At 37.2% G+C, this 14,669-nt stretch overlaps 1 protein-coding gene across 4 annotated transcripts in view; it reads left to right on the top strand.

Moving 5' to 3' along the window:
* Nucleotides 1-14,669, top strand: part of LOC105232711 (connectin) — a 137,816-nt gene that overhangs the window by 83,640 nt on the left and 39,507 nt on the right. The window lies entirely within an intron of this gene.

The raw sequence follows: 14,669 nt of genomic DNA on the forward strand, positions 1-14,669 counted from the left end.
ACTTGAGTTGTCAATGTTGTAACTGGTTCCGCAACTAGTCCGCTTAGGACCCATCCGAAAATGGTATTTTGCGCCAGAAGTGTTTTGTTAATTTTCTCAATACCTTCAAGAATAATTTGTGGTATGAGATCGCTGCCTAATAGTAGATCTATTTAAGCGGGGGTGTTGCAGTTTGGGTCTGCTAGCTTTAGGTGTGAAACCTTTTGCCAATGCTTGCTATTTATATGATAGCTTGGTAGCATGTTCGTTAATTGCGGTAAGACAATAGCTTCTGCTTGTATGCGCTTATCCGCTTTGGGGGAAAAGAGGGTAATGGCGCAGATTTTATTTGAGTTTTGAACAACTCTTCCGCCCATTCCCGTGATTTCAAAGTTGGCCAGTTTTGTCGGTAACTGTAGCCTGTTTTGTGCCCTTGACGCTATAAAGGATCGTTGTGATCCTTGGTCTATTAAGGCTCTGAGTTTAAACAGTTCTCCTCGGTGCTCGATGGAGACAACTGCTGTGGGTAAAAGTACCCTACTGTGATTTTCGCTATGTAGCGATTGGGTTTTTAACGCCTTTGAGCAGCATGGTGCTTCTTGGCAGTTTTCAGAATTTGTTGTGGCAACTAATCCTGTTGCTCGTTTAACGTTTGCATTGTTTGGGGGTAAGCTGGAAAAATTTGTTATATGTAACATTGAATGATGTCTTTTATGGCAGTAAACGCAATTAAATTTGCTTTCGCAATCTTTAAGCGTATGCGCATGTGACATACAGTTGGTACATAATTTTTTCGATCTTACGAAATTGTTTCGATCGCTAACATTCATTTTTTTGAATTTTTCGCATAATTTTAATCTGTGACCTCCTCTGCACAGTTCGCATGACGTTTGTTTATATTGTTCGGAAGAGAACGATTGATTTTTAAAAAGGTTTCTATTTGAATTATTGTGGCTATTGGCTTGGGGCTTGTGGAAGCTTCTATTGAAGTCTTGCTGAATACCTTTTGGTTTACTTGTATTTATTTTTTTGTCTACCCTTTCTGCGATTTCGTACTGGGTAGTGAGAAAATCTCTCATTTGTTGCCACGTTGGGCACTTTTTACGTGATGAGAGCGATTGCTCCCACAATAGTAACGACTTTTCTGGTAATGCTGCTGTGCATATATTCACCAGTATAGGGTCCCAGTTGTCTGTGGGAATGTTTTGGGTCGATAAAATCGACAAACAATTGGAAACAGTGGATTGAAGTTTGATAAATTCTTCACTGGTTTCCTTTTGAATTTTTGGCAAGTTCATCAGAATTGTTATCTGCTTATCGACCAATATTCGTTCATTCTCGTATCTTGATTTTAAAGCTTCCCAAGCCATATTAAAATTGTCGTCATTTAATGCGAACTGTTTTACTATGACGCCAGCTTGACCTTTCGTTTTGTATCGGAGGTGATACAATTTTTGTGCATTAGATAATTTTGGGTGGTTTATGTAAACGGCTGTGAACATGTCCCGGAAGGACGGCCATTGTTCATAACCCCCATGAAAAATTTCTGTGTCACATGCGGGCACCTGGAGGTGGATGCCCGAACTTGCCTCGTGACTTTGTACTTGTGTCATCTCTACTCGCGGAAGTGGAGTAGGTGCAATTGCATTAATTAATTTTAGCTGATCTGAAATCATAGCTTTTGTGTCTTCGAACTGGTCTAGGCAGTGTTCATACTTGTGTGTAAGCTGATGATTTAAAATTTTCGGGTAGATCTGAGTCGTCAGATTCTACGATTGCGTCATATGCCGCTTGGAGACGTGACCAAAAATTGTCTAAATTGTCTTTTTTAATTTCTAAGACCGATTCAGAATTGTCTTGAATCGGTGAAGATGAAAATCGAGTGCAGTATCGTATCAAACTGTCACTCTCAGCAATGAATTTTGTATAAGTAATGTCTTTACCCTCTTTAGTTTTGTACCACCTTGCTTTGAGCGTGTAGCTTCAGCCGGTGTACTCGGACTTTTTTCGTCTGAAATCATTTTTGGAACTTTTAGCAACTGAGTTGTTTTAGATTCCTTTGAGTCTGAGCTCATTTAAAATGATATAGAATTAATCAAAACGTCTTAGTGAAAACTAGACTTGTAGCTGATTAGAAAAATTTCGTATTTAAGATGTTGAATAAAAGACTCTTTTGTATGTAAGAGTTTCAGACAAATAAATAAAACCAATGGCTTTTTGATAAATCGAGATTTTTTTTTAAAATATTTTCGTATATATGTATTTGATGTATGCTCAGACGAGAACTCTTTTAAGTAAAATAAGAGTTTTTAATTAAATTAATAAACCAAAAACGCTTTTTGTTGCCGCGTATAATCGTGTTTATGAGTAACCGAAAACTCTTAGTTAGAGTAAGAGTTGTGTTATTTTTGCTTCGAATTCAATTTAATTTTATTTAACTATTTGTTATTAATCCGCAAAACCAATAAATCCTTGCATATATTTGTATATGTATATTCGTATATATATTTATGTATCTTTATTCTGTTATGTGCTAATGAGCGCTCGCTTTAGAGATCACTGCACTTTAGTCATAAGCATGTATGTACATATGTATGTATTACGCTTTGGTTTTTACACAATCCTGCTTGTTTTTGTTGCTCAAAATCAAGGGGTATTGCGGGAAATATGCCAATGTGGACTTTGAATATTATTTTATACGCGATCCTGCTTGGTTTTGTTAGCCAAAACCCAGGGGGTATCGCGGAATATATGCCAATGTGGACTTAGAAGCAGTAAGCGTATCTACATATGTATGTGACAATACTTATGTAAATTTTTAAGTATGTTATAAAAATTTTTATATTATATTTATTGTTGTCTTTAAATTGTACCCGATGTCGACAGGGTATATTTTTTGGAGGAATATATATGTGTATGCGCCCGTGAGTATATACATATATATATGTACATATATACACGGATATATGTATGTTTGTTCGCGATACGAAGAAATCACGAAAAAATTAACCGACCGCAGGTAATTTTCGCAAATTCACTTGCTGTTAAGTATATAATTTGTGTAGCTGCGCAACATATATGTACATATGTATATATGTACATATATTCGCAGTTAAAAGAGGCCGTGAACAGAATATTTAATGGTATTCCGAATTGAGAATTTATGTTTGTATATGTACTTGTAAATGAGCAAGTTATGCTCTTGTTATATTATGGAAATATATGTGACATATATGTATGTATGTATGTATGATTTAATTTGCACATATGCTTTTTTTTTTTTTTTTTTACTGGTGATTGCGTAGCTTACTATAAACAATCCTGCTTATACTTGTTTAAGTATAAGGGGTGTTGCGGGAAATCTCTGCATGTAAATACTTGAAAATTTTTGTTTTTATTGCTTTTGGGATGAATTTTGTGTTATAACACAACGGTAAGCATTTACCGGCAATCACTAGTCCGCTATATACAGTACCAAACTGCCTTGTTAGCGGTTTTCGGTTTTTCCCGTAAAATAAACCGAGTACCGAAAACAGTTTGGTAACGGTTTTACTACTTTTGTTGACCGGAATTTAGGTAAGAATCCTAAATTTACCTTTTTTTTCTTGAAATTGAACCATACATACATATATATAGTATAAAAAATGAAAGGAAACGATACAACTCACTTTGTATTCCGCCAGGGGCTTTTGGGGACGATATGAGTGTACGTATGTATGTATCCGATGTGTGGGTCTTGTGCGTGTGCGTGTGTGTATGCCAGTGCTTGTGCTTTGCTTCGTTTGTGTCTGTCCTTGGTTTTCTGCTTCTCCAGTTCTCCAGTCCGTTTGTTGCTAGTGTTGTAGCTTGTGATTTTGTATGATTTATTCCTTTGTTTGTAACGGGTGATTTTTTTGAGGTTAGGATTTTCATGCATTAGTATTTGACAGATCACGTGGGATTTCAGACATGGTGTTGTGAGAAGATGCTCAGTATGCTTTGACATTTCATCATGAATAGACTTACTAACGATCAACGCTTGCAAATCATTGAATTTTATTACCAAAATCAGTGTTTCGGTTCGAAATGTGTTTCGCGCGCGTGTTTTTTGTTCAGCGATGAGGCTCATTTCTGGTTGAATGGCTACGTAAATAAGCAAAATTGCCGCATTTTGGGGTGAAGAGCAACCAGAAGCCGTTCAAGAAACTGCCCATGCATCCCGAAAAATGCACTGTTTGGTGTGGTTTGTACGCTGGTGGAATCATTGGACCGTATTTTTTTCAAAGATGCTGTTGGACGCAACGTTACGGTGAAATGGCGAATCGCTATCGTTCGATGCTAACAAACTTTTTGTTGCCAAAAATGGAAGAACTGAACTTGGTTGACATGTGGTTTCAACAAGATGGCGCTACATGCCACACAGCTCGCGATTCTATGGCCATTTTGAGGGAAAACTTCGGGACAACAATTCATCTCAAGAAATGGACCCGTAAGTTGGCCACCAAGATCATGCGATTTAACGCCTTTAGACTATTTTTTGTGGGGCTACGTCAAGTCTAAAGTCTACAGAAATAAGCCAGCAACTATTCCAGCTTTGGAAGACAACATTTCCGAAGAAATTCGGGCTATTCCGGCCGAAATGCTCGAAAAAGTTGCCCAAAATTGGACTTTCCGAATGGACCACCTAAGACGCAGCCGCGGTCAACATTTAAATGAAATTATCTTCAAAAAGTAAATGTCATGAACCAATCTAACGTTTCAAATAAAGAACCGATGAGATTTTGCAAATTTTATGCGTTTTTTTTTTTTTAAAAGTTATCAAGCTCTTAAAAAATCACCCTTTAGGTAATATGTATGTCACTGCACAATCTCTTTTTATATTATGTGTACATATGTATGCTTTTGTCACCACGTGTCACCTTACATACATATATATGTATCGTATGTGTATATTATTTTCCACACTGCACTCTTTGTCACCACACTTTTGGTTTTTTTTTTTTTTTTGTAGCCGCACTTTTTCATATGATTGTGAAAGTTTATTTTTATTAATATATTATTTTTTTTTTTTTTTCAATTTTGTCACCGCTCAAGTATATGCACGTACATATGTTCCATATATATGTACGTATCGTCCACACTATATATATATATATGTATATATATACATATATATTTTTTTTTTTTTGTTTTTGTTGTTGCCGGGTTTTTGCTTTACTGTGCACCACCGGCTGTTTTTTTTTTTTTTTTGTTTTCACAACGGCTTATTTTTGTAACTGCTTAACTGTGTCACCTCACCAAATTGGTTTCCCGCAATTTTAATCACTGGTTTTTAATTTTTTTTTTTTTGCAATATCCACTAATGGTTTTTTTTTTTCCAAATTTTAATAACAGTTTTCTCAACGGTATCATAAACGGTGTTTTTTTTTTTTTATGTTACACCGGTTTTTTTGTCCAAATTTTTTTTTTTTTTTTTTTTTTCTTTTTTTCTGCACTTTTATGTTATTTGGTTTTTTGCACTTTTATGTTATTTGGTTTTTTGCACTTTTATGTTATTTGGTTTTTTGCACTTTTATGTTATTTGGTTTTTTGCACTTTTATGTTATTTGGTTTTCGCGCCACCGTGACCGATATTTTTTTTCAAATTTTTTCACACTTTTAACGCGTCACCGTGACCGATATATATATTATTCCGTTACCAATAGTGCCGTCCGGTACGGCTCGAAGGACCATATATAAAATTTCACTACGGTACCATACACTCATGGGTATCAAACCCGCGGACTCACCCGTTAAATTGTAGACGAAAGCGAAGGAGGAAAATCGACAAGATGGCAAAACGATGCGTATATGCGCGCGGTTCGTAATTGACAGAGAGTGGCGCCTAGTCCGTCGGTCCCTTTTGTTATTTTTTGTGCGGTGTCCTCATGAGTGTTGAATTCGTGATGCGTTGGTGTGTGTGGGATGAAATGATGACGTGTGGAGTTGGTGTGTGTGCGATGAGAGGATGATGTGTGGAGTTGGTGTGTGTGCGATGAGAAGATGTTGTGTTGAGTATGGTGTGTATGCGATGAGAAGATGATGTGTTGAGTATGGTGTGTATGCGATGAGAAGATGATGTGTTGAGTATGGTGTGTATTGTGGGGTGTAGATGTATTATTTTGAGAGGGGGGTCAGGTGCTCATTTAGCCAAAGAGCTTACGCTCCTTTTTAGGTACAATCAATTTCTACAGAAAATTTATTAAACATGCTGCACAATTATTAGCTCCTTTTAACAAACATTTGGAAGGATCCACCACCAAAAGCTCTCAACCTGTCGCATGGACCCAAGAACTGGAGACCGCCTTCGGATGCTGCAAAAACGCTCTGGCCAAGGCCACACAGCTCGCTCACCCTAGCAGCGACGTAGATTGGGCTATTTTCACAGATGCGTCACAATACGCTGTCGGCGCTGTTTTGCAGCAGAAAATTGATAACTCATGGCAACCACTGGCGTTTTTTAGCAAGAAGCTGGACGAAAAATCGTCCGAGCGGTCGACATACGATCCCGAATTACAAGCCATATACGAGTCTGTAAAACATTTCAGACACATCTTTGAGGGGCGGCACTTAGCTATTTTTACGGACCATAAACCACTGGTTCACGCTTTTAAACAGCGTTTAGATAAGGCATCCCCTTGGCAGTTCCGCAGATTTGACCTCATCGCGCAATTCTCCACTGAAACACGTTGCAGGCAACGAAAACATCGTGGCCGACACTCTGTCTCGGGTAGACGCAATTTCAACCACCGTGACACTTACTCAGCTCGCTACACAACAAAAAAACGACAATCAGCTTCAAGACATAATGGAAAATACCAACTCATCATTGAAACTCCAACGAATTTTATATAAAGAACCAGATATAGAGCTATATTGCGACGTTTCTACCGGGAGATTACGCCCTTACGTGCCAGCACCATTAAGAAAAGAAGTTTTTGAGTCGTTGCATTCTCTGGCACACCCAGGACAAAGAGGTTCCAGAAAACTTATCGCAGAGCGCTACGTATGGCCATCTATCAACAAAGACTGCCGAAACTGGGCAAAAACTTGCATTGCCTGCCAGCAAAATAAAATAACGAGACATAACATCTCACCCATATCAAACTTTGAACAACCAACCCAACGTTTCCAGCATGTTCACGTCGATTTAATAACTTTGCTTCCATCAAAGGGGCATCGATACTGCCTTACTGCCGTCGATCGCTTTACACGATTTCCAGAAGCTATACCGCTAGAAGACGCACGAGCCGACACTGTGGCATGTGCATTCATGCTGAACTGGATCGCCCGCAATGGCGTGCCAGCCAGAATCACTTCAGATCAAGGTATGCAGTTCCAATCAGAACTTTTTAATAAACTCAATAACCTCCTAGGTGCAAGACACATCGTAACCACGGCTTACCACCCACAAGCAAACGGCCTCGTTGAGAGACTTCATCGTCAGCTTAAAGCAGCATTACTCTGTCACAACGAGTCGTGGTACGACGCTCTACCAGCCGTCCTGCTGGGGCTTCGATCGGCCTGGAAGGAGGACATCGGGGCTACCCCGGCGGAATTAGTTTACGGCGAAACCATTCGCCTACATGGAGAATTTCTCGCACCATCCTCACGAGACCTCAGCGCACCTGAACTCGTAAAAGTTCTGAAAAATCACTTCCGTGGACTTACACCTGCATAAATGTCACACCACGCTAAATATCGCGTTTTTAAATTCAGGGACTTGGATCACACTAGCCACGTTTTTGTCCGCCGCGGACAAATTGGTCCTTCATTTAGCCATCCATACGACGGCCCATACCGAGTCGCGGCCCGATACGCCAAGTATTTCACCGTTCATATCAATGGAAAAGACATCCCAGTTTCTATCGATCGTTTAAAACCGGCGTACATCGTAGCGAATGATCAAGGAACACTCGACCACTCGGACGCAGCAGGCCAAAACGCTAGAACGAGGGAAAAACAAAAAAAAACACGTTCATTTCGCAACCTAATTTATTTCACAAAGAAGGGGAGACATGTGGTGGCAACCACATTACCAAAATGCAGCCCTGACGAATTTCCTTCATTACTGACGTTTCCACTGTCCTTCGTGTCAGCGCCCGCTTTGTCTGTATGCATACAGAAGATATCCTTCTTCTATCTTTTGCGCTTGCTAAGCACACACGTGTTTTAACGACTCGTGCAATTTAACCAATTCCTATATAACAAAGTTGAGAAACGAGATAAATAAAAGTTTTAAATTAACCACTCGACATAAGAAGATTTATTTAAGTTTTGCAATTAAGTAATCGCTTCATATATACAGACAGACGGACAGACAGACAGACGGACATGGCTAAATCGAAAAATTTAATATTCCCTATTCAGGAACTGGATAAGAAAGCGAAACAAATGGGTCTGGTGGTGAATGAGGGCTAGACAAAATATCTCCTGTCATTAAACAAATAGTCACTTGGCTCCCACGTTACTGTGGATAGTCATAATTTCAAAGTCGTAGACAATTTCGTCTATCTTGGAATATCTTGGAACCAGTATTAACAGCAACAACAATGTCAGCCCTGAAATCTAACGCGGAATAACTTTTAACAGCAGGTGCTACTTCAGACAGAGTAGCCAACTGAGAAGTAATTTCTCTCTGGACGAGTAAAGACAAAACTCATTATTGCCATCCTGCTCTATGGTGCAGAGGAATTGATGATGACAACAGCTGGTTAGTCGGTGTCACGACTTTTCAAGAAAGCTACTTTACTCAATTTCAAAAATTTAAATTCCTTTCATTCGCACGTTTTTTCTTGACTTCTTTATTCAAAATTAGATACTTTAAAGATATCCGTTTTCTTTCCATTGTCAATCCTTTGTCAGCGTAGACAACATTACGTTCCTTGTCAATATAGGACACTAATAATATTATGGAGTTAACGTTCTTATGTTGAATACGAATATGAATAAGGCGATAAGTCGTACTTCCCCACAACTTGTATCGCTGTTACTTATGACATAAAGTTTATGACTCGAAGATTCGTAGAATTTTCGAGGAGCTTGAAATCCTTTTTAGCCTAGCGGGAATTCATTTATCTATTTAACATAATATCTCATAAAATACACTTGATTTTTGTCCTTTCCTTTAGGTATTATATTAAAATGGATAAATGAATTTTTTTTCCAATGTGTGACCATGAGACCACTCGGCCGGCATAGCTATACGGAAACATCATATCATATGATCACGAATATCACTTCTGTTGGTAACAATCAATATAATCCTTTCTAACTCTTTTAATTTATTTTAAGATTTTCCCGTTCATCTTATAAAACCTATTAGATTTGGTTGTGTAGAACCTTTTGATATGCAAAACACAAAGAACAAGACTGTTCCATTGCTAAGGAGGTTAATACTTACTAAAAGCACTAAACGGAAATTTGCCCAGCCTACAAAATTTGCCAATAAGTGGCGTATGCGCATCGCGACCATCGTAGACGATTAGCCAGTCGTAGGGGCAGTGCTCCTTGCCGGAACCAATTGGTCATATGGGACAGGTCATGACGTTTCTCACAGCTGCAAAGCAAAAGAAAAATAGAAAAGAAGAAGCGATAAGAAAAGGAGTAATATTAAGCTTAGAAGTGAAGTTGGCAAGAAGTTTGGATCCTTAAGTATAGTATAATATATACATACCAACCAAGGTGGGCGGGTTACTGGCACATTAAATATGCATTTGTTATTGACGAAGACGGCAGTAATGATCGCAACAGTTAAGGCAATTGGCGTAAAATAGTTGTTGTGGGTACAATAAGGATAAAGTGTGCTTAAGGGTTACTATATTTGTAAATATTGAATTTTGATAATGGAGTTAAAGTGTTGTAATTGAACACTAATATTAGAATAACAGAAGGAAGCTTGGGCTTTGTTAAGAGGCTTCAATCCCTGTACGAGTATAAGCAGACTCTGAGTAATACAATCTGCAATGAGATACTTGTCACCTTTTTGTTTAGAATTCTATGTAAAAATAATATAAATAAATATAATAACATTAAAAATTGTTCCTCTCAAGTTTTTAATCATAAAAATTAATGATATAAGTTATATTAATAATAATCTTTATATATATAAATCTTCTGACCGTGTGTTTGCATTTGAACTGCTCCTAAACGGATGGACCGATTTTGATGAAATTTTGTGTGTATGTTCAAGGAGATTCGAGAATGGTTTAGATTTACAACTTGGTTCACTGGAAAATGTTTTTTAAATTAATTTTTCCTTTGTAATTAATTGCTAATTTTAAATGTTTGACCGATGGATGGCGCTATCATCACAGTATACAATATTCAAACCTTAAATTGGCGTAAACGTGCATTAAACAAAACGATGCCAAAGTAAAACTCGATATCTGTAGATCAAGTTTTCATATTGTGGACAGAGTTGTTCGTTCTTAAGAAATAAATTGGGTCATTCAATATATCTATGGGTAGCTATAACATTTTTTTCATACCTGCTAACTAATGGAGGGGGTATCTTGACAGGCAATTTAAAATTGCAAAAGGTCTGGCACAAAAAAATAGCGGCATAATTTCAAACTGATCCTTTCTGAAAAATAATAAAATTGCTAAATACTGGGAATGGTAGAATAGAACTGAAATCAAATACACAATGCAATGAATTAAAACTGGCTCATTTATCATTCGATGAATAATATACCACGGGCATCCCAAAAGACTGATGCCATAACCTTGCCAGCCGATTTTTTGTCTTTCCACGCTTGAGAACCGTTTCTTAATATGCAGTCCACTAGGCTGACAATCGATTGGACTCGATTGATTTCACTGATGCACAGCCCAAATTCAATAGTATTTTTACGCACGAAATTCTCTATGATTTATTTTTTTGTAAACTAACACAATTTGCTTCACCAAAAATGCGATTATTCCTTAAATAATATTTATAATCTAAACTAATAAAATCATATATATGGTATTAGTAGTACTACCTATGTACCAGCCACAGTAAAACTTGGGCGGGTCCTCTAGTAATATAATAAAAATTCTAATATTTAAACAAAAACTCGGAAGCGAAATATCGGTTTTTTTAAGTCAGTATGCTTTATGTTTGCTGAAATTTCCACTTATTGACGTTATAAAATATCATTCTCATAAAGGCAAATAACGCATATAATTCGCAAATAAATAGTTTTGGGAAGAGTTCAAAAAATTATGCCATCGCTGATTAAAATCCTTATAACACTTCATATGGATAGAAAAGTAAAAGAATAGGACATTCACCCATCTTGACCCCAATAATTCATTATTAGATAATATTGGACCGAATGGATGCAGTGAAGAAAACACAGTAGCCGTAGCTGAGAGTGTACACGAAGACCATGGAGATTCGGCTCCGTTCGCAACAATTCAGACTGAGGTATAGAACAACTTAGCGCATTTTACGAGGAGATCTTAAATTAAAAGCGCACAAAATAAACTTTGTGCAAAACTGAGTTGGCCTTTCCAACCAACATTGCTTCGCTCTTTAGGCTCTTGAAAAGTTCCAAGACGATCCGACGTTTTCAATTTGATCTCTTCAAAAATGATGCTGGTGAGAACGTAATCGTCATGATAAATCAACGGCTTTGTTGCCTGAATTGAAGCTAGTGATCTCGGCAACATTTGGTTTCTGACAAGAAGGTGCCACTTCCCACACATCGCATAATTTAATGAATGTATTGAGAGAACACTTCGGTGAGCAGATAATTTAAGATTTTGGACGGTCGATTGTCCACCAAGGTCGTGTGATATTCTACCATTAGACTTCTCCATTACATTTGAAGTTTCTACGTTTTTTATACCCTGAGCAGATCATTTTCTAAGGCGATAATGTAATCTCCAAAGAAATGTTCAGTTCGGTTAACTACAGCATATAGCTGCCATACAAACTGAACGATCGCAATCAAGGGCTTGTAAGGAAAACTTTCGCATTTGAGGTGATGTCTTCACGAAGTTTAATATGGATTATTTTCTAAGGCAACAATGTAATTTCTCAAGAAATTGTTCAAATCGGTTAACTATAGCATGTAGCTGCAATACAGGCTGAATGATCGGAATCAAATGATTGCATGGGAAACTTCCTCATTTGACGATATATCTACACGAAATTCGGTATGAGTTATTTTTCATAGAAATAAGGTAATTTTGAAAGGAATTGTTCAGATCGACTCAATATAGCATATTACTGCTATATAAACCGAACGATCGGAATCAAGTTTTTGTATGGAATACTTTCGCATTTGACGTAGTATCTTCACGAAATTTGACATGGATTGCTACTTACGGTAATAAGATAATCTCCGAGAAAAATCTTCAGATCGCATTACTATAGCATATAGCTTCTATATAAACTGAACACATAGTTACTAAAAGAAATGCTCCTGTGAAGGGTTTATTAGCTTCGGTGCAGCCGACGTTAACATTCTTTCTTGTTTTTGTTAAAAAAATATTATAAGTACTACGTTTTGAATGAATGACGTTATGATCTATATTACAAATATATTGAAACTTTATAACCACATATTCAGAAAAAAGAAAAATGTGGTTTAAAGTAAAAGTAAATTATTCAACATTTCCACCACTTTTTTCATAATATATGGAAGAACGTTGCTCAAAAACCACTATCTTAATATTGGCAATATACGAGGGTGTTCAAGTATTGCGAATTTTGAATTTTCGCGGGTTACGTATATTCGAATTTCGAATTTTTGTGGCGTTATGTTGGTACTCATGTCTCTCACTTATGCCGACAAGCTCGGCCATTTTGAATGTTCATTTAATTGTTGACAGCTGCTTTTCTTACGCGTGTTTTGGATCGTCTTCGATTTTTACCTATCAAAAAAATTGCACCACGATAACGCCCCTGCTCACACACATCGTTACTTTTTGCGCGACTTTTTGGCCAAAAACAACACACTAATGATGCCGCAGCCACCGTATTCCCCAGATCTGGCCCCCTGTGACTTTTTCTTGTTCCCTAAACTGAAAAGGCCCATGAAAGGACGACGTTACGCTTCTCTTGACGTGATAAAGACGGCATCGAAGGAGGAGAGCTGAAGAAGATAAAAAAAAAAGTTGAAGTACTTCGAAGATTGGAAAAACCGTTGGAACAAGTGCATAATATCTCATGGGGATTTCTTTGACGGGGACAAAATAGATATTCATGAATAAATAAATAATTTTTGAAAAAAAACAAAATTCGCGATACTTTTTGAAACACACCTCGTAATATTAAAAACTATATTGAGCATTTTTTATAATTTTTCCATTGAGCGTCTAGTTAGGCACAAAGGTTTTCGATTGAAATCTGGAATTTTGTTAAGAATGCCTGTTAAGCAAATCATAAATTATTTTCGCAACTACTCTTGCACCAGGAAGACTTTTAACACTGTCAATAATACTATATATGTACTAATATTATGCTAAATTGTCTAATTTTCATAATTTAAAATGAATAAAGAAACATTCAATGACGTTAAAAGTCAAGTGCAGGCTATTATATTGGAAAATCTTTTGTATATTGTAAGGGGTGGCAATTTGTAATTCAAATGTAAAGAGGTAGGTAAAAAAGTAGTTTTGAAATGGCAGTGAACACGGACTTAAAAAACAAAGTTTTGATGAAAACGCGTATAAAGTACATGAACTAAAAAATGAAAAAAATTACCTTATAACGGGTGATTTTTTTGAGGTTAGGATTTTCATGCATTAGTATTTGACAGATCACGTGGGATTTCAGACATGGTGTCAAAGAGAAAGATGCTCAGTATGCTTTGACATTTCATCATGAATAGACTTACTAACGAGCAACGCTTGCAAATCATTGAATTTTATTACCAAAATCAGTGTTCCGTAATCCGCTTTTTTATCGACAAATTTTTTTCAGCGATGAGGCTCATTTCTGGTTGAATGGCTACGTAAATAAGCAAAATTGCCGCATTTGGGGTGAAGAGCAACCAGAAGCCGTTCAAGAACTGCCCATGCATCCCGAAAAATGCACTGTTTGGTGTGGTTTGTACGCTGGTGGAATCATTGGACCGTATTTTTTCAAAGATGCTGTTGGACGCAACGTTACGGTGAATGGCGATCGCTATCGTTCGATGCTAACAAACTTTTTGTTGCCAAAAATGGAAGAACTGAACTTGGTTGACATGTGGTTTCAACAAGATGGCGCTACATGCCACACAGCTCGCGATTCTATGGCCATTTTGAGGGAAAACTTCGGACAACAATTCATCTCAAGAAATGGACCCGTAAGTTGGCCACCAAGATCATGCGATTTAACGCCTTTAGGACTATTTTTTGTGGGGCTACGTCAAGTCTAAAGTCCACAGAAATAAGCCAGCAACTATTCCAGCTTTGGAAGACAACATTTCCGAGAAATTCGGGCTATTCCGGCCGAAATGCTCGAAAAAGTTGCCCAAAATTGGACTTTCCGAATGAACCACCTAAGACGCAGCCGCGGTCAACATTTAAATGAAATTATCTTCAAAAAGTAAATGTCATGAACCAATCTAACGTTTCAAATAAAGAACCGATGAGATTTTGCAAATTTTATGCGTTTTTTTTAAAAAAAAAGTTATCAAGCTCTTAAAAAATCACCCTTTATAAGGTATGTTCAATAATGTACATAACGTCCG

Source organism: Bactrocera dorsalis, chromosome 5 (genome assembly GCF_023373825.1).
Source record: "Bactrocera dorsalis isolate Fly_Bdor chromosome 5, ASM2337382v1, whole genome shotgun sequence".
Lineage (NCBI taxonomy): Eukaryota > Metazoa > Arthropoda > Insecta > Diptera > Tephritidae > Bactrocera > Bactrocera dorsalis.